The sequence below is a fragment of the Ornithodoros turicata genome, chromosome 2 (assembly GCF_037126465.1).
Source record: "Ornithodoros turicata isolate Travis chromosome 2, ASM3712646v1, whole genome shotgun sequence".
In the NCBI taxonomy this organism is placed as follows: domain Eukaryota; kingdom Metazoa; phylum Arthropoda; class Arachnida; order Ixodida; family Argasidae; genus Ornithodoros; species Ornithodoros turicata.
In genome coordinates this window covers 125420686-125446778 of record NC_088202.1, presented here as the reverse complement: position 1 = coordinate 125446778, position 26093 = coordinate 125420686, and the positions used below count along the sequence as shown (strand labels likewise).

The following is a 26093-nucleotide window of genomic DNA, read 5'->3' as shown; positions in this document are numbered from 1 at the left end:
TATTACAGCAGTCTCATTCAGGAGAGCTCCCAATATCGCTCCACTCGTGTGCAAAAGTGCACGATTGTCACGGAAGTTTCCAAAATTTATTGCGGATGCGTAAGATGTGTTCCTGGAAGGAAAAAAAAAAAGGTGACGCGTATGCACGTTAGCAACGCCAACTTCATGCTTACGCGCAGCGCCGCCAAACGCCGCTGACAGGGATTAGTGCGGACCTTCTGAGATGGGCTGAAGAGAAAAGCAAGCGTATCTGACACTCTTAGGTTTGACACGCTAGTAGCACAACAATGTCAGCACTTTGCTTTTGTAAAATTTTCATTTTTCGAAACACTAATTTTGACAGCTAGCGCAATTATCCAAAAGCTTAAAAGCAGGCGACACGTACAACCTGTGCATTGCATCTGTACAGCAGGGTCCTCATACTCAAATCGAATTGCTGGCCAGACTGACCTTAGACTGCATCATGAGGAGCCGCAAAGAGAGAGAGAGAGAGAGAGAAAACGGAATTTCTATCAGACACCCTAGTATACAATAAAATGAAGATATATACTATTAAAAACAAGACGTGCATGTGATGTGGAGTTACGGGCCTCACAGTGAAGAGAAAGTCTCAATTTTATTATTTCTTAAAATCAAATCAAATCAAGCCGTACGACGTGTACGCACTTCTTTGCTGAAAAACTCCCACTTGACAACCCGAGAGAAAATTAAGTAAGCTGCTTTCCAAAATAAGGTACTGTAAAAACGAAAAAGAGTTCGAGAAAAATACATGGTTCTTCACAGGCGATTACAACTATTCAGGAGCACTGAAATTACCTCTTATTTACGAAAAGCATGCTGACTCGACGCTGCGTGGTTTCAGCTATGTTACAATATGACTACGTAAAAAATTGGTCATTCGTAGCTGCGCTCGAACAACAGATTGTGGTGAGCGTACAAGTCGTTGTTGAGTTTAGATGTGTAGTGCAGCGATATTCAGCGATCTGTCTGCATTGTTGTTGAGGTACAAGAGGACACGACGCGCTGACACTCGGTCAAAACAAAAGATAAACAAATAAAAAAATACCCGGAACATTATTTCACTCCTAATTCTTCATTGGCTTTTTTGAGGGGGCAGATATTCATTCTGCTCGGTGCTCAAATGTCCTGGGGCCACATTCTGACTGCGGGCCGCGCGTGTTTGTGACCCCTGCTGTACAGCGAAACGTCCCATTACGGACACCTCTCCTGCATAGACGAACACTCCCCTGTGCTGCGAACAGCTGGATTTCCCCCGGCAAGGTCCGATGCTCTTTACTTCATACCTCTGTTGCACGGCCACATCCGTTCAGCGGACCAGATCCCTGGTCCCGTGGATGTCCGTACTGGAGAAGTTTCCATGGAAGGACGGCAGTCGAAGAAAAGGCACTAGCGGTAGGATTCGAACCCACGCCGTATGATTGCCGGTCAGAGAGGCTACAAATTACACCATGCTAGCAACCCTCACTTCAACGTACCAAGCCACGTCAAGGAAACACGGGAACACGCACTCACCCTCAACAACCAAGCAGCACAACATCTTGGCCCAATACTGGCAATATCGGCCCTTGGACCAAAATTGAGCCGATATTGGACCAAGATTGAGACAATATTGAGACAGTATTGCTAATATCGGCCCTGTATTTGACCAAGATTTGGCCAGTATTGCCAATATTGGGCCAAGGTGTTGTGCTGCTTGGACACATTCTCCCTTCCATTGTTGCCAGTCACTTGCACATTCACACAAACTCGTGGCAGGCGGCATCTTCCTCATGTCGAGAAGTTTCACTGGATCTCCATATATGTATGACTCGTTTTGATTAAAACAGTAGGTTTAGCAACAACCAAGTTAGCGTTCGCATTTCGCAAAGGTATAGGCGGCAGCATTTTTCATTAAATCAGAGAACGAAATCACCAGTAACTAAGAGTCTTGAAGCATCAGGAAGTGCATGGTGAATGGTTGGTGAGCCAGACGCAAGGGACCTGTAATAAGTGATGTCACAGAAGGATTTGCGTGAATGGCACAGCATGCACATGCAATATATCATACCAGACACCTGTATCACCGTACCTCTATTGGTTTGATACAATGGCAGGCACAAATCCGCGTGAAGTCAGCCCAGGAGGTACGAACCCACGTGGAGCAGCGTATACGACCATCTAATGGCAGGAAGATCGCTCGGTATAACCAGAATGACGCGCATTATATATCTCCACCACATTTTTACGGGTTGCTTAAAAGGGCATTAAAGTGCAATTTTTATTTTATTTTTTCTGGCCGAACGCAGGCTTATGTTACCCTGAGACCAACACAGAAGGAACGGGATGCATTCGTTGCGTGCATGGTTCGTGAGCCATGAGCGATGACTGGACAAATCCTTTGAGCAGATCAGTCAGAGCATTCGCCGCATTATGCGCGTTTTGGTTCCTTTCAAGATGAAATGTGTTCCACTGTCGCTACGTACAGTGTGTGTAAGTCAAGTTATCCCGTAAGTAACGCTCTATAGGCTGCGTGTTGCGCAGCAAAAAGGCAGTCGAACGCGAAGTGTTAATTGTTTCTTCTGGGATAATAGGTTATTGCATGCAGAGGCTACAGAATGCAAAGAGAAAGACAAATACGCTACTTCGAAGGTTGCGGGCACAAAGGGATGCACTGCTCGTGAAGCGCGATGATAATACATGCATACTGAGGGCCGGTTTGCAAGATTGTATCTCACTAATAGAGCACTCAGGCTAATAAAGATTTAGCAGAAATAGTGCCGATAAGACCGGGCGTGGCTCATTGCATGGTGAAAACTCACTCCTTTCTTTCTCAAAAGAAAGCCTAAAAAAATTTAACAGTGTCCACAATAGCAGACATCTTTGCAGCTGATTATCGTCAAGAGACGGAATATTATTTAGTGCGAATTAACATTGTTACTATTAGAGAGGTACTTAGTTGGAAAGCTTAAGGGACGAGCGTCAGAACGAGATCCGCCGATGTTTGGTTGGTAATCGTTTCCTTCGGAATCAAGGCTGTGTGCGCTCTGCAAACAGGGAAGGTAATTTAAATCAATCAAAGAAGTGGTACCTTCATCCTTCCGGAGGTTGGGGGGGGGGGGGGGGGTGACGTACGTTGTGGAGCGCTCAATAAACTCGCATGCCATAATTAGACTCATTACCTAAGTGCCGTTGTACGGATATTAATCACATTGAAGCATGCACAGGGTGGGCGTGGAAGGAAGAAGGTGATGGCTATGCCCCGGACTCCAAGTGGAGTCCTCTTACGGAGTCTATTTATTTATCCGCTCAACCTTATGGATTGATCGAGCGTGCATGGCGGACTCAGGAGGAACCAATTTTGCAGCGTTTACAGCGCCTTAATAGCGGAGCAGCTCCTTGTGCACGCTATGTACACAAGCAATCAAAACAACTAGAGTTTTATGAACAGTACGAAAGACTTTTCTCATATGCAAGTGCAAGTGCACGGCACAAAACAACAAGATTACGAGTCTTTAATTCTTTACCTTATCCCTATATGATATTAACCGTGGCAATAAGGTGATCAACAAAGAATATAGGATGCGCTTCATTCAGGAGTAGATGTGCGTCTCACGAAAGATTGTTTTATTGAACAGCTATGCAATGCACAAGTAGAAAACATATATTGCTAATTGACTCGAAGAGCAGGTATTTTATACGGCTTCATATACTATTCTTCAAAGTAACAAGATATCGCGAAAAATGCATAGTTCGGAATGCACCGTCCAGAATAATACTAATTTTGCTTCCACAAGCTGCGTTCCAAAATGCGTAAAAAACAATGACGGCTGATATCGGGATAGTAATGCAGCACAAACTCGAAAAGTTCAATCTTCGAGCACTGCCCACTGGTCATTTTTACTTCGTTGTGTTTTAGATTGTAAGTGGTTTGGTACGTATTACCACTGACAGTGCATTGCGGTGGACGAAGCAAGTGAACGAAACCATCTCGAAAGGAAAGGAAACGCTAGATTAGACCTACCCACAAGAATGAGTGTGTGGTGGATCGTCTTCGTTCTCTGCGCAGAGTCCACATTTTACTTCGGATTTTACACGCAACGCTGTGTGTTGACCTTTCGCCAACAGAATTGCAGAATGTCGAGCGTCTGCCGAATGGGGCTGGTGTAAGAAGAGCGCTGGTCTTGCCAGCTTCTCCAGTGTTGCCCAAACCTACACAGAATCAAAACAAAAGACCGTCAGCATTCACTCGGAATTCAGAATGCCCCAGCTCATACACAACGTAGCACTGTCCGGGAAAAGGGCAATTTCATTTCATTTCATTTCAGTTATTTACTTTAAAAACCTTTTTGAAGGGTTTTACATAAAGAGGGGAGGTTTTGTACCCATAAGAAGACAAATTCCAAAACAAGGTACACATAAATACACAAAATTCGTTCACTCAACACAAATAAATGCATTCGTTCTGAAAATGCTCATAGCACTTGGAAATAAATGACGATATATTTTGTTCTGATTCTATGTGGGCAGAGAGGTAATTCCAGTTTGACATTATAGCTGGCGCGGAGAGGCGACGACAGGAATTTTCTTGTTCGGGTATGTGGAGCAAGTACGGGTGATCAAGTCTAACAATTCATCACAGCTCTACAAAATAGTCCCAAGGCACCCCAGGATAACGTGTATAGGTAATATACGACAGTCGCATACGATGATCGTATTCCTCAACCTGCGCCTCTGCCCATGGCGTGAAATAGTCTTCAATGTTACGCTGCACATCCCAGGGCAAAGAAAGAAGGGCGAGACCAGCGGGAATCAAAGCAGCTGCAGGAGACCTGATCCGTGACACTTTCCACACACGCTGGTTTGTGCAAAGGGCTCTGCCCGATGACGCTGGCGCAACTTGCCTCTAATGAATACCATCACTAAACGTGACCTGGCAGGGAAAATCATCGCTATTTATGATATGCTCTACAACTGCTGAGCTCCTGGCAATGCTGCATGCTGCTGATGCGGCGCTGGTCAAGACTGCTCAAGACATCGCGAACAGGCGCAGCTCACTCCAAAGGATGATGAACCCCAAGTGCAATAAAATTTCAGAGCGATGTATCACAAAATCATGTGCCCTACATAAATCAACCGGTGGAGATATTTCCTTTAATGGATATCCCCTCCCAGCTCGGCCTCAGCGGAAACGGAGAAACGGACCAACTACCATCAGCGCACCTCACTTGCAGCCCAAGATGGAACCCTGGGAGAATGCGACAGACAAATGTTTCTTAATCAGCGAGTACGTTCACAACCCCCTGGGATTAAGGAATATGTGCAAAATCATCGGGTTGAACTTCCTATGAAAGGACTTCTTGTAAAGCACATACCAAACAGGTATCGTGGTGGCAACGAAAATTTCGTGAGCGATGATTTGAAATCTCTGAGACTACATCAAGTGATTAACAATGTGACTATACCTGTAGAGGACACATGGTGTGTAATATTTGTAAAAATCTGCACGTTGCGTCACTTTTACACGGCGTGTATATGTTGGATGTGTTAGGACTTCGGCATTGTTGTCTCACATGTAACAAAAACAAGCGAAAAAAGCTCCCGTGACCTATAGTGACTGCGACAATCACCTTCCCCACCGCGAGAGAGGGATGTGACCCAGGTTCGAACCCGGGAACACGCGCACCCCAGCGTCATGCCACTAATTCGGCAGAGAAACCTCTCGGCAATAACAGGCCACCACCGTGCCACGTGCAAACCGTTCTCTATGCACTGCGAACGAGACCAACATTCAGTAAATTGCAATTATGTGAGACTGCACACTGCATAACAACGTACTGATCGCTGGACAACCCAAATTCCAGACACTGTGAGCGAGCCGAAACTATCCAACACATCCTAATGTGACTGTCCTAGGAGACAGTCGTGCAAGCAATGAGGCGCGGGAGATGTATGCCTCAAATGCTGTACACATGGTACACCGCATGATGTCCTACATCCCAGAGCATCTTTCACCTAAACATTAAGGAACCTCGCAGCATATAGGACGCTTTCGTCAGGAAACGGGCCTATTGCAAATCCCCATACACTTAAAGATACTCATCCCTATTCATCATCACATTATTCAAAATTACTGAACTCCTATCGTTGGGATGAGTGTGCTACACGCTATACCAACCAATCCGCCGACACCGGAAATAGCTTACGTTGGATTAGGCGCTAAAAGGAAAATGTAGAGTTCTTAGCCTCGACGGAGTTCATAAATATGCATCATAAATGCAATTGTAAGACGTTTTAGTTCCTTTCGGTTTGTTTTCTTTTTTCCCTGTGACACATTCGAGGTCAAGGAATATACTTAGGTCCAGTCCCATGCCAAATGTCTATAGAGCTCTTCGCCTATTGATTCTTTTTCGCAGATACGAAGTGCTTTCACGTAGTAAAATTGAAGTAAATCTACTCTTCAAATTGCAGTCGTTATGAGTGTGGAGTAGGGTAAGGTGGGGAAAGATGAAAAAGAAAATTGGAATCGAATATGGAATTTTTATTTTTCGTGTTTAAAAAATAAAAAAAACTACCCATAGGCATATTCTCAGAGGTCTAGAGCTTCTGATCTGTAAATCTGAATGGACGTAACCGGTTCTAAAATAAACACAGAACAAGAAATTCAATGAAAGCCTAATGTTCCAGCCTCAGAACATCAGTTCTCTCATGTTCAAGAAATTCAAAAATGCAGTTTGTCTGCGCGACAGCGCGTGGGGCAAGATGAGACACGCCGTGGTAATGAACTATACAAATTAGTTTTTGCAATTTAAGCACCTACACAGCCCCCCTGATCCCACCGCCTACATGATGCGCGATAAAACCACACAGAACCCGGTGCTATTTTTCTCCACCGTCCTTTGCAAACAAGGCACCGCCAGTGTGATGTGTCGCTGGTCGCTCGCTTTTGAGTGCGCTTCTGCTTTGCTGGAACTATCCTAGGACACAGAAAAATTTGCTGGAAAATCCTAGGCAATATGCAAAAACAGGAATCTCTGAGGAACAAGCAAAAGGCCACCTAATAGTGGAGTGATCAGTTTCTAAATTACATTAAATTTGAATTTCATTACATTTAAATTACATTAGGTTGTCGCGTCTTGCCCCGTGGGTACCATCGGATGCATTAATTTTTCAGTTAAAACCCGGATAACCAAGAGTGTCCGTATTTTGCATATATCTAGATGAATGAATAAAGAAATATAGGATGTGGACTTATATTGACAGAATAAACCTGCGACACGCTGCTGCACAGCTGACAAGAAAAAGGACTACAGAAAATCGCGCCTTTTTTTTTTTTGCGGGTCTTTACATTCCAGGCAGAAGTAATTTTTTTTTCTCTCTTCAACGCGAATACCAATCCGGACAATTTCCACGTGCAATCAAGCGGACATGTAGAGACACCTATGAGTAAAGTTTCAAGCGCATGGGGCAACACGTCTCCGAGACAGGCGTTGCGGAGGGAAAAATGTCGCATCTTGCCCCGTGTCTCATCTTGCCCCACCTTACCCTACGCGTCTTCAGAGAGGCCGCGGGTGGGACGGCGGAAGACACCTGACCTCTGACCACACATCGCCTTACTCTCAGGGATCGGAACCGGTATTTTTTTCGGTCCGGTTCGGGGTCGGGTTCAGGCATATTGGTTCGGTTCGGGTTTATCTCCGCTGAACCGAAATTATGAGCTTGAAGCGGTTCAGGTATATCGGTTCGGTTCATGTTCGGCTCCGGGAGAAACGAAAAAGAAAAAAGAAAAGCGGTCAGCGGTCGGGACACTTACAGGGATTGGAACCGTTACTCTTTTCGGTCCTGGTTTAACCGCTTCATCGGCAGTAATTTTGTTACATGAAAGCGAGCTTACCCTCACCGCGCACGGTTGTAAGAGAAAGGTGTGAGACAACCGTTTCACGAAGCGCCTACTGCTGCCTCGCCACGACCACTTGCTTCACAAGATGAAGAGTTCTTAGGGAAACGCCCGAGGTTTCGCATAGTTTCGGTTTCACTCCCTGCCTCTTCGTTGCACAAGATGGTCAGGGCATCCGAAGAGAGTAGCAGGGCTCTGATATTTTATTGCATTGCACTCCCGTGGTCGCCTGCTGAAAACAAAGAGCGAAGCCTTTTGGCAGAACCCGGTCAGGACCCTCATTTGTTCCGGCAAAAAAATGGCGATTCAGTCTCAAACTTTTACTCTCATCTGGCATCGTACAAAAAATAAATAATCGAAAAAGAGGTCGGTTGATAGTACAATTTGGTATTTCACCTCTGAACCGATTCCCGAACCGGTAACCCTATCAATTTTTTTCGGTTCAGTTCCGGTTCGATTCAGGACAAGCAAAAAAATTGTTCGGGTTCGATGGAAAATAACGGTTTTTTCCGGTTTTCGGTTCGGGGTCAGTTCCGGTTCCAATCTCTGCTTACTCTAACTACCCCAGGAACTTGACTACCCGCTAAGGAATTATCTAACAAAGAATAGCAAGCCATCCTTTCTGGCTGACCCTTCCTGTCAAAATAAATACCCGCCTGCTGATCCCGAGATCGCGGGTTCAAACCCGGCCGAGGACGGTGGAAATTTGGTGGAAGGGTACAAGTTGCTCAGATTCGCCGTCTTCCGCGAAGGACGTTAAATGTGTGTGTGGGGTGTCGAGATTTCTGCGCACGTTAAAGAACCCTCAGGTGACCAAAAATGCATCCACCGACCTGACCAGTGTGGCGTCGCTCATGATTGCAGTTGTCTCGCGACGTAAAGCCCGGAATTATTAATATTACATGCGCCAGTGCGAGAAAGACAGTTTCAATGCCAAATGAACCTGGCGCCGATTTATTATCAGGGCGAATGTGTGAAGAAGCCCTGTTTACTTTCCTACTTTTTACCACGCTGCAAGATATACTGTACCCAACATTATGCGACACGGAAACGTGCCGAAAAGGAGGGGAATGAAGAAAGAAGGCGACAGGAAAGAGAGCCGGCCTGCGATGGGAAGTCACGAAGCTTATTAATTTTTTTCCTCTTTTTTTTTTTTTTTTTCGTGGCTTAGTTTTGCTTACGCCGTGTCCATGCAATGACATTGATGTACAGCGCCCCAGCTGACTAGAGAGCAGCCTCACCGATGACACTGAAAGATGATGTGGGCTTCGGCAAAGTCTCGGTCGCTATTCGCCACTCTCGTGACACATTCCCTGAGCAGATGAGCTTCTTCGGTTTTGGTTTTAGCTTTTGTTCGATGGGTCATTTGGGGGCGATGTATTTTGCAGCGGAAGAACAGTGGCGCTGAGTGCCACGCTGCACAGCCATCCGTCTTCCCAGCTGACTAGGCAGATAGTGAAGTTGCTTTTTCTAGCGGGTTTTATGTCACTTCCTCGAGAAGCCTTCGAAACAGAAGTTTGGAAACTTCGAGATAATTAACTATACGGATTTTATTTTCCTCTGACTGACGTTCAAACGTTTCGCCGGCGAAGATGGGCGGGCTTCTAGTTTTCAATTACGCAGCACCAATATGCGGGGTTCGCTGTTGATGTCAGGCTCATTCTGTTCGTTGTTTTATCTACGTAACGTTTTAGAGCGCATGCAAGTTTCGTCCAAGCGTCCATAGTTGGACGTCGATAAGTTGTGCCCTGTTGCGCGCTGAAATAAATGAAGAAGAATAACAAATAAAATTGGTAAACAAACTTGGTACGTACAAGTCTTGGTGTTGTGATAGTAGTCATAGCTGTTGTGATAGTGTGATAGCGTGGTCAAGTATACGTCCTAATCTACAGCACCTGTAAGGCTATAGGCTTGTTTAAACAAACTAAAACTCGAGAGCAATAAAAGAAATACCACGCGCGGATGTTTTTTGTATTGTCTTCACTGCTTTTGTTCGCCTGCTGTGACCTTCTGTTGAAGTCCATATCACTGCATGTTCTATCTCACAAGTTGAGGGGCAGTGACAGCGTGCAGTGCTTCGACGACTTCACTTTAGATTTTAATCTAGTCAGGAACGTTTCAGGGACACACGTCATTATTTCGCATAGTGACGCAAGGGAACGTGTTTAAGCGATCACAAGTTAGTTAATGCGCTAACGATGGGCGTTAGTTTTTGTATCTCTCTTCAGAAAGGAAGCCTTCACAACTAAGTCCCCTATAATGAACCGAAGTTTGTGATGGTGACGTCATCATCAACCAAATAATACTTATAACTTTATGTTGTGAACGTGGTGAACAACGTCTTCAAGCCAGACAAAATGATTGTCGACTCATCAGTCTTAGGCCGGTTTCACACTAAGGTCTTCATTGTCTGTTTTTTATAACGGAGCCAAATCGGGCCCATTGCAACCTACGGAGCTCGATTGCCCTTGAGTTCTTGTTTTGAAGCAAACAGACGAGAAACGTGGTAGTGTAAAACCGGCCTTGCCATGATATGAGCAAACGCGCGACATGAGGGCTCTACGTATCGCGATGGTCCAGGTTTGACTAACACACAAGAGCCCATTAGGACCAGAAAAGAAAGACAAAACTGTTCACGGGCCTTGCTGGTAATACACCTGGGAATGACAAAAATGCAAGCACAGTGCCAATAGCAATCTGCACCCGTTACTCTATTGGTCCTAGAGTATTGACCAATGTCTGCGAGGAGAGCTAACGGCGCCGTCATTAATCCTCGGCAGCGCTGGAAAAGCCGGGTGCTGAACTAACCGAGCTCGTCATCAATAACGCATCCGTTGTCACTTGGGAAGGTCGAGGGACTTTCGTTGGCGGCCTTCTCCCATCTAGCCAATGTGTACACAGATGCCCCACGGCGGACTTCCCCGGCTACTCTTGCCAACCACCCAGTTCGCAGCACACACCGTCGCTATTCAGTTCGAAATTCGTTCCACTATGGGGAACTCACTTTAACTCCCATCACATCTCTCCCGGCCGGTAGCGTTTCATGCGCAGTCCAACGCCTCTCACATTTTCCCCTCATAACACCACGTAGAGTAGGCACCTTCAGGAGGTTTCATCTTATTGCGTGTTATCGGCTGCGTTGTGTCAGTGCAATGCAGTCTTCCTGGCATAATGGCGAAGTGGGTTTCAGTGTTCTTGTTGTTCTTCCATTCCTGATTGTCCCCACTACCAGCAAATATATAGAGGTCTCGTCAGTCGCTATTTCGTTCAAGTTACGTTTGTTTCATTTCTTTCACCGCTTCTCGTTTTCTTTTATAGATTATAGTATTATCTTGATGACATATCATACTACTTCCATGCCTTACAACCCGTTGTTTCTTTCTCTCTTTCTTTCACTCCTCTTCTTCCACTTCTGTTCGCAGTCCCATCTCCGGTTATTTTCACACTAACAAACATTTGCAAAACGGAAGGTGTTACATGAGGGATGAATGGAACCAAGTATGTAACGCGGGCTGCCGACCTCTTTTTCGTGATGTTGTCTGCTAACGTATACAGTGCCGCCCTCGATGGCTCAGTCGGTAGCGTGTCCGCCTGCTGATCCCAAGGTCGCGGGTTCAAACCCGGTCGAGGACGGTGGAAACTTGGTCGAAGGGTACAAGTTGCTCAGACACGTCTTCTTCCGCGAGGGACGTCAAATGTGGTGTGCCGCTCCCTTATGAAAATGGACTTTGCCTGTCAATTGACATTGTTTGGACATCCTTTGGGTTGTTTGGTATTTCTTTTGACTTTGACTTCTTTGGACCAACGCCCAAACAAAATCTATAGACCACCTTTGGCTTTTCTTTTGTTTGACTTTCTTTTGCCGGTTGCCCAAACAAAATCTGTAGACCACCTTTGGCTGTTTTTTGGTTCGACTTTCTTTGGCCGGTTGCCCAAACAAAATCTATACTACCTTTGGCTGTTTTTTGGTTTGACTTTGGCATGAATTGTGCACCAAAACCTGACCGAACATAAGCTATGTCTCACTACTGATGCCGTTCCAACACGAAGATACCCCGGCATGAATTGTGCACCAAAACCTGACCGAACATAAGCTATGTCTCACTACTGATGCCGTTCCAACATGAAGATACCCCGGCATGAATTGTGCACCAAAACCTGACCGAACATAAGCTATGTCTCACTACTGATGCCGTTCCAACATGAAGATACCCCGGCATGAATTGTGCACCAAAACCTGACCGAACATAAGCTATGTCTCACTACTGATGCCGTTCCAACATGAAGATACCCCGGCATGAATTGTGCACCAAAACCTGACCGAACATAAGCTATGTCTCACTACTGATGCCGTTCCAACATGAAGATAGATACATATCGTCGAAATGTTCGTCATGATGATACACTCTATAGGCGCGTTCCCAAGCACGCGATTTGCGGGGCGTCGCGACAGCGACTTTTTTTTTCTGTTCCGCGCAGGCAGAAGCAACAACAGGTTTCTCACAACCGTACGGTTTGGTTGTCAACATCGCTTCAAGTTCCTCTCGCATATAAATCGTTGAACGAAAGCTGAGACATGGAAAAATTGTCGCTCTCGCAAATCGCGCGCTTGGGAACACGCCTTTAGAGTGTATCATCATGACGAACGTTATTGCGCTGCACGGCTACGCAGCGTTCAACAAATTTTGCACAAATCAAACATCGACAAAACATTTCATTAGCTGCCCGCTGCCCAATCCGGCACCGCAAGTGGCCCGAAATATCGAAGTGTCTTCTTTGTTTGAATCTGTTCACTGTGTTATTATCCGCTGTTTAGGCATGTGTATTATTAATAATATGATTAAACAACAGAACTGGAATGTGCAATTTTATTCGGCGTTGTTTGCATATTTGTAGTTACATGGTTCAGGTTGCGCCGTTCCTCTCCTTTAGTCGAGGCAAACTGCTAGGGCTATCGAAGCCAATCCAAGCCGCAAGCGAAGTGTTGGGTATTGTTTGCTTTGTCGCCGCACGTGGTTTTGAATTGAGTTTCGTTCACACAATTTTCTATTTGCGTAACTACGTGCAACATGCACATTTTGGTGAAGTGGCCAGGCGTGAATATGCCGGACGTTTATCCCGTCGACAGCCTGCAAGATATCGAATTAGGTTTAAGTATTTCGTATGTCCCGGCCGTCCCGGCAAACGTGGACATCGCTAAGGGGAAGACATTCCTCATACGGTGCAGCAAGAATGCAGAGCCCTCTGAAGCCTTCTTCGTTGCTGCGGGTAAGTCCAGCGTGTACAGAGAAATATGCTTTGTTTTTCCAAAGCGCGAGAGGCCAGACGTTTCTGCAACCAATTACACGTACGCCTCGAAGGACGTATGGCAATTGCAGTCTCCCTGTTTCTGCCCAGTATTTGTTACGCTGTCTAAATCAACCGCAGACGTGGAATGGCGTGTCATTTAGCGCTACCAATTTAGACTTACCTACGGTTACCTATAGTAAAAAGACATTAATCGGTTCTGCATTATTGGTCCTGTTGTAGAACCAGCCTCAGAACATCAATTTCTCATGTTTGATTGCTTGTTCATTGATTTGCTGCTGCCACAAGCCTAACCACTTGATCTTCCACTAGGCCTCAGGGTGCACACTGTACACATTGTGCAGAGCACAACCGGAAAATAGAGGAGCTTGAGCATGCAAATGCCCGCCTGACAAAGAAGCTTCGCAAAGCCAAAGAGAGGTGTGGTAAGCTGATATATATATATTTTTTTTACATATGTTGTGACAAGCATGTAGCAGGTAATTATTTTCAGTCATGACCAACATGGTGAATCAAATGGAAAATCTAATCCAGACTGCCTCCAGCCAGAACGCTGCTGCTGTTACAGCAGCTCCAATGGTAATGTTTGTCTCACCTGTGGAACTCAGATTTTGATATTTTATTTGTGTTTGGTTAGTGCAGATGAGCCGTAAGAGTGTGCTTGGAAGATATATCATTTGAAATTAACAGTTTGCAGGACAATACGTGTAATACCTCTTTTCTATGCAGCTGGACATCGGCTTAGGTGTTTGCGTGGACGCTGGTGTTCTGCACAGAATAGAGAGAAGCAGCAAAGGGGATAGGACAAGGTACGACTGCATAAGCATAGCTATCTCTCTTGCCCAATTCGCCAATTTTTCTCTTTTGCAAGCTTCATTGTTCCATTTCTTAACACGCTCTTCAATTTGCAGGCTGGTCCGTGCCCTCATTTGGGCAGTGTTTTCTCCTGGGGAGATGATTGGGCGAACTTGATATAGGATACCATGCAACGCCCACTAAGGTGCTGCTCTGAAACCTGCAGTGGATGAGACACGGCGTGAAGCAGTTCTGGGTAAGGACCCCTTTCTGTCTTCATTACTGCAGGTCCATTGGCATTCAAGTTCTGCACGTGTCGAGCCAGTGACACTTTGCAACACGTTCTTGGCACCACAGATTATAGCCGTGGGTCACTTTTCATTCTTTTTAATGATGAGGAAGGTAAATTGAACGAAGAACAAACAAACACTGATCATTCCATGCCAAGCGTGCTATACGTGAATTCGACCATCATGAATATCTTTCTTTTCAGCACCATTGTTTTTGACTAAGGTGCCTGTCCAATTTCGATGATTTCAACAGACAATTTGAAGACAAAAAATTAAACCGTAGTGCTTTCATCTCATAACAAAATTGTGTGTATTTTTGCACCACAGTGAGGGTCGAATTCACGCCTGAGACATTTGGCATAGAATGGCCCCCTGCATATTGGGAATGCGGAGCCTTTTGAACTCTTAGCTTAGGCTGTTGTAAGTAAGCTTGCTGCTCTGGAGTGTGAGGCTATTGATTCTAAAATTCATTGTTGAGTTGTGATTTCATACATAAAATGTCCGACTGCTTTTGATTTGGCCAAACTCTGGCTTTGTCTACATGAAGTAGCTGGTTACTGCTTAATCAGTTACTTGTACTCCTGCAGTGTCAACCTCGTGATTTGGCTTGCTGGAACCATCACATTCATGTGGCACACTTTTGCAATGCCATTGGCAGCAACAACCATGTTCTAAGAGTTGCAGCTGGACTGCCTAGAAGTAGACCAAGATGGTAATCTGCACTTCTTTTGCACCACACAGATGCAAGAAAACAACAAGTCTGCGAGAGATCAAGGAGAGCGTTGTGTCCATGCTTTCGAAAATGAAATAATCACCCGTAATAAATCATGTGTATTATCAGTAACAGATGGCTTCTTTGTCGTGAATACCAGGGGTACTGGGTGCTATTTGGGGAGCCAACGCGGTAAATTTGGGCATTATGTCAAAAGAAAATCAAATTAATGGCAAATACTAGGTGTCAAAAGAAAGACCAATTGAAGTCATAAAATTGTCAATTGAATGGCAATTGCAAAAGTTCAAAAGAGATTCTTTTGACAAAAGTCAAAAGGAAGTCTGTCCCAAATAACCAAATGAAGTCAAAAGAAGTTCCAAACGTTTTTCCAAATAAATTCAAAAGCAATTCTATTGAATTTCAATTGCCTCTTTTGACTTTTTTCAATTGGAATTCTAAAGCATGTCCAAAAAATTTTTTGCAAGGGCTTGTCGAGATTTCGGCGCGCGTTGAAGAACCCTCAGATGGTGTCACAGTCCTCGAACAAAGGCAGCACCCCACACGAGTATATTGCAGTTCTGTTTCCCCGGTTGCTTAAAAAAACATCTGTCCGGCACAGCAACACGGGCAAGAAACTGCGCGAATGGCCTGCGCTCTGTTAGCAGCCATTCGCACACGTGTGATTCCAAGAACTATTCCCCTATATGGTGTCTGGTCCACACTTCGGGCCTCTGTAACTGGACCCGCAGTGTTGCACGGGAATGTTGTGCGCTTCCTTAGTGTTTGACACTGACGACAGATTTATGGAGGGGGGTTCCAGTCCAGAAGCGGGACAGAATAATGAGTTTTAAGCAGTTGGTATCGGGCTAGCTCACGAAGAAGTCGCACACTTTCACGTGGCGTATCGGGCGTCTCGATGTTGTGCCACCAGTGTTGGGCTGGTGTATTCTTCAATCAATCTGTGCAATAGTGTTCTCTGCTTCAAGCTCCATCTCCATCCTCCTCAAGTACAATCAGACTTTTCTTCAAGATCATCTTCTCCATTGAGCATCTCGTCTCTACGAGGGACCGCACTCACCGGCTATTGGACATTCTTTGACCGCAAGTTTGCTTTGTTCTTATTCTTTGTATGTTGCTCTTCTGTACTGCGTAACTGTAACTGTCAGGCAAACTTCTCTCTCGTGTTCAACTAGTAGTTCAAGTAACTGTCTATAGCTGATTGTTTCTTTGTTAATTGCTTATAAATGTGTGTGTTTCCAAAAACGATTGTGTGACTTGGTCTGCTCATTGGTCGGTGACAACACAGCTCTTCCCCAGTTACGCCGTCGCGTTGGGAAATCCCTGGCTCATCAAACCACGTGACAGATGGGCAAAATTAATTCGCAGATCCGACCACTGTGGCGTAGCTCATGATCGCAGTTGTCTCGTGACGTAAAGCCCCGAATTATTATTAGTATTTATACTAACGTATTCAGTTACACATCCACTGCTGTCGTGAAACAGCACGCCGAGCGTTCGCAAGGAAAATCTATCATTGATGCTATAATGTTGAGAAGTTCCCGCTCGGTAAATGCAGGCAAGCTGTAAAGAGTATTGCTATGTACACAATACTTATGCTTCCTTTCTAAGTATCTGCAAGTTACACGCTTCTTGCTTTGGTTATTTGCTGTGCGTTTACTCCCATCGAAATAGAGCCTCCTTAACCGAGAAAAACGCTCCGAGAGAATGAGAGAAATCGAGGTGTACCCAGAACAGAAAGATAAACCTTCTATTGGAGTTTCTTGCATTAATAACATTTTTTTCAATAAGTTTTGCGTTCATTAATCATCGCAACGACAGGAGGTAGGGAGGAGAGAAGAAAAGCAACTCCCCAACCGAAGCGCGGTCGCTCGCTCGCCCACCCTGCTCTGTTGCGAAGGAATAAATAGTTAAATGTATATAGAAAAAGATATCGCGGGGTGAGTAGGTTCCTGCGTGCATATTTGAGTGAGCCAAAAAACTATAAAGAAATCGAGTATAACCGTATAGAGGAGAGCTTGAAAAGAAGAAAAGAAAAAGAGGAAAACAAAACCGTCGTGTCTCCAATCGGGGAAGGTCCTTGCGTCTCCGTAACGCGTAGCCTAACCTTTCCCTACTTTTATGTTGACCGTCGTTGCTTGTATATGTGGTATAGGGTATATGTTTTTGTTCCTGCACAAAATAGCGCCGTTCGTCTTTGAGTGCTTTTTGAAGTGGCCCCAGCGAAAGTGTGCTGTTGATTGATTGATTGATTGAAAAAAGAAAAAAAGGTGGAGATGTTAGCCTCAAACCAGTCGTGATTACTACTGGAGGATGCGCTAATTAGGGCTCACTATATATGAAACAAATTAAGGAAAATGAGGGGTGGATAGAAAAAGGCCACAAATGTTGACGATCTCTCTTACTCTTTTACTACGAACTATTTTTTTTTAACTCGTCCCTCTCCACTGTATAACGGTTGCATTTAATCATTCATGTAGATAACTCAGGGATGAATTATAGCCGATAAAGAGAAGGCGGAAAGCGCACTGTATAGCGAAATAACCGCTATTACAGTGTGTGTATTTGGGATAGTTGCTGTATTTACAGGAAGGTCGACAGTTTGACTCATTCGTTTCAGCTTGATGCTCATCTGATACATAATCGAGATTGTGCACTGCTTCTATAACAATGACGGTTGCCTCCGTGCAGACGACGATCGACTGGGATTTCCAAACGCGGATGGCAGGAAATTCTCCGCATGATGACGGGTATAAGCGTTCATCAGAGGAACTGCAATCCATCAGTCACCGTGGCAGTGCAAAGATGAATCAAAGTATCCATTAAGCTCCCTTCCATCGATCACCTCCATAGTTCCACTCGTCTGGGTTACTCGGTTGCTGGGCATATATAGGCAGCTATAGCTGCCCGTGCTCGACCGAATTCACACGCACAGACAGGAATATAGGAGTGCGATTTCTGGGAGCGGTGCTGAAAGACCGTAGCTTGTAACGCCTATATTAGAAGTTATGCAACATTATGTGCCATGGCGTTGTCATTGCTTAGATGAGCAACAGGAATACGCTGAGGTATTGAGTTCATTTCAAGAAGCAACCATTCCGGACGCCACGCGCAATCTCTGACGTTCACATCCCTGTGACCAGACTGCACAGCAGCGGCCTCGCAAGGAGTTTTTATTGTCAATATCAAGCGTGTCCGGAGAGCAACAACAACTACAGATAAATTAATGGTGATGGATGGGGAAATTCCGGACAGATAGCATGCGAGTGCATTGGTGAAACAGGGGATAGAGCTAGTTGTTGTGTATTTCATGCCTCATTCGAAAACATTTTACTGCATAATTAAAACAAGCATGAGGTAGGGAGCGGAAATTCGACAGAGGAAGCACATAGCACAGCAGAATTGAAAATTGACGAATGACAACGTTGTGATCAGAATCTGGTTTTAGATAAATTGATGGAATAAAAGGCCTGCGTTTGTGATGACATACATTTGTTGCATAGTTAGCCGTGGAACGACGAGAAAATAGTTTATAACGTTAAGTACATTGCTGTGAGACCTTCCAATCCACTTTATTAGAATTAAACTGATGTTTCATCTGCATGTGGTGATGTGGGGATGGGACGGCTTGCAGTAGTCGGCCACGCTCAGTTTGTCAACGTCAAGACTTGGATCGTGGTTCCTGGGCCGACTTCACAGGAAACTGTGCCGACATTTGCATTAAAGCGTCTGAGGAAAACCCGGGAAAAGCAACCAGACAGTACAGCCGGTGTCCGGATTCGAACTCGGGTCACCTCTAAGTCCGTGGAAAGGTATAGCCATCTGCATGTGAGATTCACACACACGCCTGAGCGCCGCGTAGGAGGTGTATATGCAACACGTCTGCCAATCTATTTTTTGAACACATTGCTTTAAGCTGTTTATCTTTACCGTTAAGAGGTAAGTAGGAAGTTAGTAATTTTGGGGTAACAAAACTTTTATAATGGTGTGTCACATGGTTTGATGAGCCAGGGATTTCCCAACGCGCCGACGACGTGGGTAAGAGCTGTGTTGTCACTCGACCAATGAGCAGACCAAGTCACACAACCATTTTTTGGAACACACACATTTATAAGCAATTAACGAAGAAACAATCAGCTACAGACAGTTACTTGAACCACTAGTGGAACACGAGAGATGAGGTTACCTGACAGTACTATAGTTCGCATTACATAAGGACGACATACAAAGAATAAGAAGAAGTCAAACTTGCGGTCAAAGAATGTCCAATCGCCGGTGAGTGAGGTCCCTCGTAGAGATGAGATGCGCAGTGGGGAAGAAGATCTTGAAGAAAAGTCTGATTGTACTTGATGAGGATGGAGATGGAGCTTGAGGCAGGAGAACACTATTACACAGACTTACACCAGCCCAATACTGGTGGCACAGCATCGAGACGCCCGATACGCCACGTGAAAAGACTGCGACTTCTTCGTGAGCTAGCCCGATACCAACTTACACTCATTACTTACAGCTCATTATTCTGTCCCGCTTCGGGACTAGAACACCCCCCTCCATAAATCTGTCGTCAGTGTCAAACACTAGTAAGCGCACAACATTCCCGTGTATCACTGAGGGTCCAGTTACGGAGGCACGAAGTGTGGACCAGACACCATATATAGGGGAATAGTTCTTGTAATCACACGTGTGCGAATGGCTGCTAACAGAGCGCCAGCCATTCGCGCAGTTTCTTGCCCGTGTTGCTGTGCAGGTCAGATGTTTTTCAAGCAACCGGGAAACAGAACTGCAATATACTCGTGTGGAGTGATGCCTTTGTTCGAGGACTGTGACATGGTGAAAGTTTTTGGTAGACCCCTGTCTTCTTTTCTTTGTGGGCAGGTTGCACATGATCGAACAGAAGGTGTTCCTTTTCAGAATTTCATAAATCACATTCACCCATCCGGCGGCGGCGATTTCCAGTTCGCGCACAGTGCAGAAGCTCGGGTAGCGCTTGTTGACAGTCCCATCCGTTTCCAACAGAAGACACCAGTGAAGCACAAGATATTCTGCTCCATTTAGATATTCTGCTCGACATTTAGCTCCACGTATATATGAAAGACCATCCACCCATATACTCGCCGTACGAAACGTCGCCCTTCGCCTTCATCCAACTTATTTGGCCTAATTGGGTTGGTCGAGATACGAGGTGTCGTCGAGGTCAGGATTGTCAGTCATGGTGACGCAACCAAAAAAAGGGTTACCACCACTAGCAACAGGACGGTCTCGATGACGTAGATTCTTGTTGATAGCACGAACATTCTGGGATTTTATTTCCACAGAGATTAGCTTCCAGAAGAGCTCTGCTTCGTAAGGCTATCTTTAATCACGTCGGCAACCGAGAACGCAGCGCGTAATGAAGATGAATGGCCGAGTTAATTATCAGAGATCGGAAAAACAGTCCCCGAACGAGAGCCGCTCTTCAGTTGATTTTGGAGGCGTCGTAGCGAAAACAGAACAGTCAATTCAGAGATGTATGTGTGGCTCTCCTGCTTTGAATGCCGTCCGCAGTATTCCTAGAAATAAATAAATATGTTTTACGTTCAGGCGATATTTTTTTTAAGGTTTCCACGCTCATATTTTTCCTTTTTTTAGTGAATCGTTTTTTTTCGCCATTTTTAGTGAGTCGTTTTTTGTCAAACGGTTCGCGAAGGGTTTTGCTACGAACCAATCAGATGATTACGTTCTGAGTCCCCCCCTGTCCCCCACTCCTTCCTGCTGTCCTCTCTTCATCTGTCCACGTCTGTACGCCGCTCATAGCCACAGTTGTTTCGCGGCGCTAACACGCAATGAAAAAAAAAAAAAAAACGTTCTGAGTCACTTCTTCCCCTCATTGGTCATCCACGAAACCATTCGCAAATCGTGAAAGGAAAAACTATTCAGTAAAACTCGCGAGTAGCAAGTTTTAGCAGACCGTTGATAACGTCACCGGGAAGCTACCATGGCTACCGGAACCAATGGCAGCGTTTCTCACTCAGAATCTTATCACTTGATTGAGTGCGGTAGACACGGCCGGTACTCCGGGAGCCAAGTTATCACGGTTTTCTAACACTCACTAATAAAAGCATAAGCATAGATTATGGAGTCGGCCATAATGTCATCGTGGAACGAAGACGATAGCCCATATATGATTAGATAAGCCAAGGGATCATACGAAAATGTAGGGGCAGTAAAGAAATCGTCTGTGGTCCACAAAAGCACCAGGAAAAGAACCCGCAAATCACGGTATATCACTTCATACCTATGTAAACAAACAGTGATCATGTGTTCCCCTATAGGAAGACGAGACGATTTCAAGATACGTATCGATATGCATATGGTAGTAAGTAAGTTCCACACACAAAAATGTACATATTCGCTCGTTTAGTTGATCAGCAACAAGCCGCCAGACGGGCAGGCAGATCGCTCGGAAATAGCACACTACCACCACCGTGTATAGTTGGTGTCAACATGGCCGCGGCGTCTTTTGGTGTGTATAGGTTTGGCTGTGTTACCAGTTGGGTAATTTAAAATCAACTGCACGACCTACAGTTAGTCGCCATACGTTTCATGTGTGTTTCTTTACTATATGAATTGTCTTTGTTAAACGGTAAAGCATTACTTAACTCCTTATCCCCAGAGAAGCAAATTTATCGCGAATACCGATGAAGAAAGACGGCTGAGTGCTACTATAGTCACGTAAGAACGATAACAACGCGAGTGTTTCCTGTTTTTCTTTTTTTTTTGCTTAGTTCTATATCGTCTTTTGTTCCATCGATGCGAAAACGCAGACCTTGCATGGTTAGCATTAATCGTACATAGCTATACAGATGCACTTATCTCTACTAGCGGATCATCACATAACTCAGGACCAAGCCCACAGCGGTATATGGCATCTGTCACATGCAACGCACGGAGGATGACGGGAGGAAACAATAAAATGCCGGCACCCGTTTCAACGCCTTCACCACTTTTACAGCGCCACGCTAGCAAATATTTAAATAACGAGGTACGCCTACACGTTCTGAGGAATTCCGTTAGGTATTCCGCTATAGTCTCGCCCTCAGCAGTCATCATTTGTATTCAGCCGTCCGTACCCACAGTATTGTTCGCGTCGCTGAGATTCCACAAACTTCGTGATGAATGAGCGCTTCGTCTTTCTTGTGCTGGATGAACATTGTTGCTGGATTATCTAACTGTTAAGTTATATAACGGTGCCGGTGTGAGTATATACAGGGTGTTTCTTTTTATCTGCAACAAATTTTCATTAAAACGGGAGTTCCCTTAGTGCGGTTTTACTTTTGGCATTGGATTACTCGACGGGGCTGCTAGTAGGAAAGCAATTTTTTCCTCAATTAAGGAACTAATTAACGGAGATATTTTAATCAACTATTTAATTATTGACTTTTGGGGAGCACATTGCAATTGTAACATTAAAGCCTGATCACCACATGATCCGCTCGAACCACTGGTGAAGAACTGATGAAGCACGTCACCGTCGCTCTTTTTGTGATCACTTTCTGTTTCCTGCGGCGGACGAGGTGAGATACTTGGGTCTATATAGCACGCGCTGAGATTACTTTACTACGCGGATCGTGTGGTGATCAGGCTTTAATATTGCAATTGCAATGTGCTTCCTACACCCAATATTTAAAAAGTTTACTAAAGTATCTCTGTTAATTGGTCCTCCAACTAAGGATGAAACTGGATTCCCAGTAATCGAATGCCAAAAGTAAAACCGTCCTATAAGGAAACTCCCCTTTTTATGAAAGCTTGTTGCAGATAAAAGGAAACACCCTGTATGTGAGTTTAGGAGAGACGTGAAATAACGCTAAACAACGTGCTAAAGGTAAGTTATGTTCCCCTTTATATTTCTTCATGCGTTTGTGTCGATAAAAAATTCCCCTATAACTATAAGTTTGCTGAGGAAGCTAAAATCAAAAAGAAAAGAGGAATGAAAGAAACAATCGGGCATAATTTAACGATAGTGATTGCAATCATTGGTCATTTCAAGGGCTGGAACACATGGTACGGGATGATATTTTTAAATAGAAAGAACGGTGCCGTTACTTCTAAAATGCGGACGCTTTACGCTCGATTTTGGAGTCCTAGCCGTTAGGCTACTTGTTGTACATGAAATCCTTGTTTTCTTTCCCTTTCCTTTCTTTTTGTTGCTTTTTTGTTTTTCTTTCCTTCCTTTGTTTCGATTCCCCCTTTTTCTTTTTCCTTCCTTTTCTTTTTTGATTCCCCTTTTTCTTTTTTTGTTTCTCCTTGCTTTTCTTTTTCGTTTTCCCCTTTTTTCCTTTTTTTTCGGAATAGCAAGCCGGCTCTTTGCCTGGCTAACCTTTCCTTTCTTTTTTTTTTCTTAATAAACATATCCTCCCCCCCCCCCTTTTGCGCGCAATTTAGACGTTTAGGCGTGGCATTTTTGCTGAGCATGGTATTATTTCCACGTGTTTATATTCGAGTATATTCATGTTGCTGGGGGTGTATTTTTTCGTCCTAACATTTGGTCGTCCTTATTACGAGCATTCTCAACAACTCACACACTCTCCGAGAAAGATGTCCTGCGTCAAGCGTCCTGGAAGAGCTAGTCGCACCAGTGCGACCTACGTTTCCATTTTTTTCTTTCTATTCCTATTCTTTTCTATGTGCTGCGCGTACCGATTCGAACACGGCAAAGGAAGACTCCTAAAATAAATAAATAAAAAGAAAAAACCCTTAAACTAAAGGCGAGTAGGGGTATTTTCAGGAACACCGCCTTGCTGAAGGGCGCTGTCACCAAACAGGTGGCCTGTTATCGTACCAGTCGAGGACCAGGTAGGCATGCGTACGCAAGCCTGACTTGACGCCGGCCCACACAATCACGCCACCGCTCAGGAGTAAGCAAGCCAGCCCGGTTTTCGGCTAACTTGTCCATCACCTCAGAGGTGAGCTCGTCGGGAATCATTTTGAACGATGCGTTGCGTCTTTATCAGAGATCATTGCCCATATGCCTGTGCAAGGGCAGCGCGTCCTCTAGCCCACGGTGCTCTGTACGTTGCCCCAGTTTAGCACGTTCGGAGGAAAGCAAAGCAATGGCTCGTGCGTACACACCATGATCGCGCAAGCGTCTGTAGCAGTGGTTCACAACTTTTGTTATTTGAGGGAACCCGTGATCGTGCCAGCACAACCTCAAGGAACCGATTACACTCCTTAAAAAAAGGTGTACAGCGTAACTCCTTTTTGGGGAGTACACCCTTGCCCACATATATCCCTCCCTACTCTACACTCTATACTACTCTCCAGTAGGGAGTTAATGGGTCTCCTCACTCCCTGAAGGTGGTGAGGAGACTTCTTTTGGGGAGAAATTGTACCTTTCAAAAGGGAGTGATATAAGTGGCAAGGAAAAGGAGTTAAAGTACACCCTTTTTGTAAGAGTGTATACTGGGCAACTGTGTAGAAGTTGGTGAGCGAACTTGATGTCGCACAAGCAGCAAATTGTTGTTCAAATGTAATTAAATAATTATTTAAAACTTATTATTTATTACGTATATTTACTATATTCAATACTTCTTATTTAAAAATTATTGAATAGTTTAGTTAAAATTTATTCCATTGTTTATTGTTTCGTCGCAAGGTATCGCTTGAGGTTTGCCGGATCCATTCGACTGTTTCACAACACCTCGCAGATAACGCATTGTGGGTTGCCACAGATGCTTTTACATCCTATATACACGTAGGCAAGGGAGTACCTCCGAAGTTTCTTTGAAGTAGCTTCGACTTTCCAAGTGCTTCTAATGCTTTCAAAACACAAGAGAAAAGCGAAAACGAGGAGAAATGGTCGAGCTGAGCTGCTTGTTGAGCCAGTGTCCGTCTTTGCAATGACCGTCAGCTGCTGCAACCTGGTCCTGCAATCTCTGTGTCAATCTCAATGACAAAGATCAAATGTTTAGCACGGTCCCACAACAAGGCTGTCTGAAGCGATGCCTTGATAGGTGGTCAAGCTACACTGACGGATTCCAAACAGTGCACGGAAGAAGTTCGCGGAACTTCAGGGCAAGGCTTGCGGTACCCCGGTTGAGAAACACTGGTCTATAGACATGTATACGGTGCGCCTGGATACACATGTCTCCCGCTGTGCTCATCCTCTTCTTCTCATCCTCCTCTAAGTTACAAAAATGCACACATGCAGCTTTATGTTAGTGTGAATGTATCTGTAATTAGCATCTCTGCATGAAATGGTTAACTAGTCAAAAACGACTGTCTTAAGCAGGACCATAGAAGGTATGACGATAGACGTTCAGCATGATGAGTATGGGAATATAGTGTAGTGGGGAAAAGAGAAGCCTTAAGAACACAGTCTCTTTCCAAGGATGTCCATAATACACGCCCGTTTTTGTCTTGAGCACTAAGGCATCCTACCCGAGCGCCAAGAGCCGGCCGGCTGGTGGCAATTAAACCATCCATCCACGTCCAGGAATACTTGTCAAGTTTTTCCAAGTAAACAACACAAAAGCTTCTCCCAAAGAAAACGCATCGTTTACGAAGATGGACACACAAAACGCGAGACAGCACCCCTTTTCGCACAGGTAAGAAAGAAGCGTCTCAATCGGTCAGCACAAAGTGGCCAGCGGTCAGTTGGCGGAGGTGAGTGGACGGACAAGAAACAAGCCCCAGGGACGACACCAGGAACCACTTTGCTTCCCGCTGAGCGCGTTTTTTCCGCGTCTTTGGCGTTTACATTCGTGTCTCGTGCCGTTTCTTCTCTCTGGGGGACTCTTCGCCAGTAATTCGCGGGTCGTAAATTTTCTTGGAGACGGCGTCCGGTACGCGCGCGCTCGCGCACGCCCGAAAATGCGGCGTCGGCGCGACTTGGGCTTGAAGACCTAATCGCCCCCTGAGACCCTCGTTTAGGAACTCGTTGTATTGATTCTTAAAACGGGGGAACGAATGTCGGAAAACGGTATAGTGAATGAGATTGGCTACACTTTCACGGCCACTTAAATTTCAAGCAGTACAAAGCTCGTTCTGTTGTCGAGGCTTAGTTGTGTTGCTGATGTGAGAATTGGGTGATCGGAGTGAA

General features: G+C 45.0%; 2 long non-coding RNA genes across 3 annotated transcripts in view; one reads left to right on the top strand and one right to left on the bottom strand.

Annotated features, from left to right (window-relative positions):
* The window catches only part of LOC135386064 (uncharacterized), a 302227-nt gene that overhangs the window by 51141 nt on the left and 224993 nt on the right, over positions 1-26093 (bottom strand). Inside the window, exons 4-6 of one of the 2 annotated variants that reach the window (XR_010420580.1) lie at positions 4022-4209; positions 2090-2178; positions 1891-2001 (exon numbers count right to left, since the gene is read on the bottom strand). This is a non-coding gene — a long non-coding RNA (uncharacterized LOC135386064). Of the gene's footprint in view, positions 1-1890; positions 2002-2089; positions 2179-4021; positions 4210-26093 lie in introns of those variants that run through there. The other variant, XR_010420579.1, reaches the window with a different exon arrangement.
* Positions 13008-14035, top strand: LOC135384023 (uncharacterized). Its single transcript, XR_010420213.1, has 3 exons — positions 13008-13162; positions 13514-13780; positions 13931-14035. It is a non-coding gene; the product is annotated as an uncharacterized LOC135384023 (long non-coding RNA).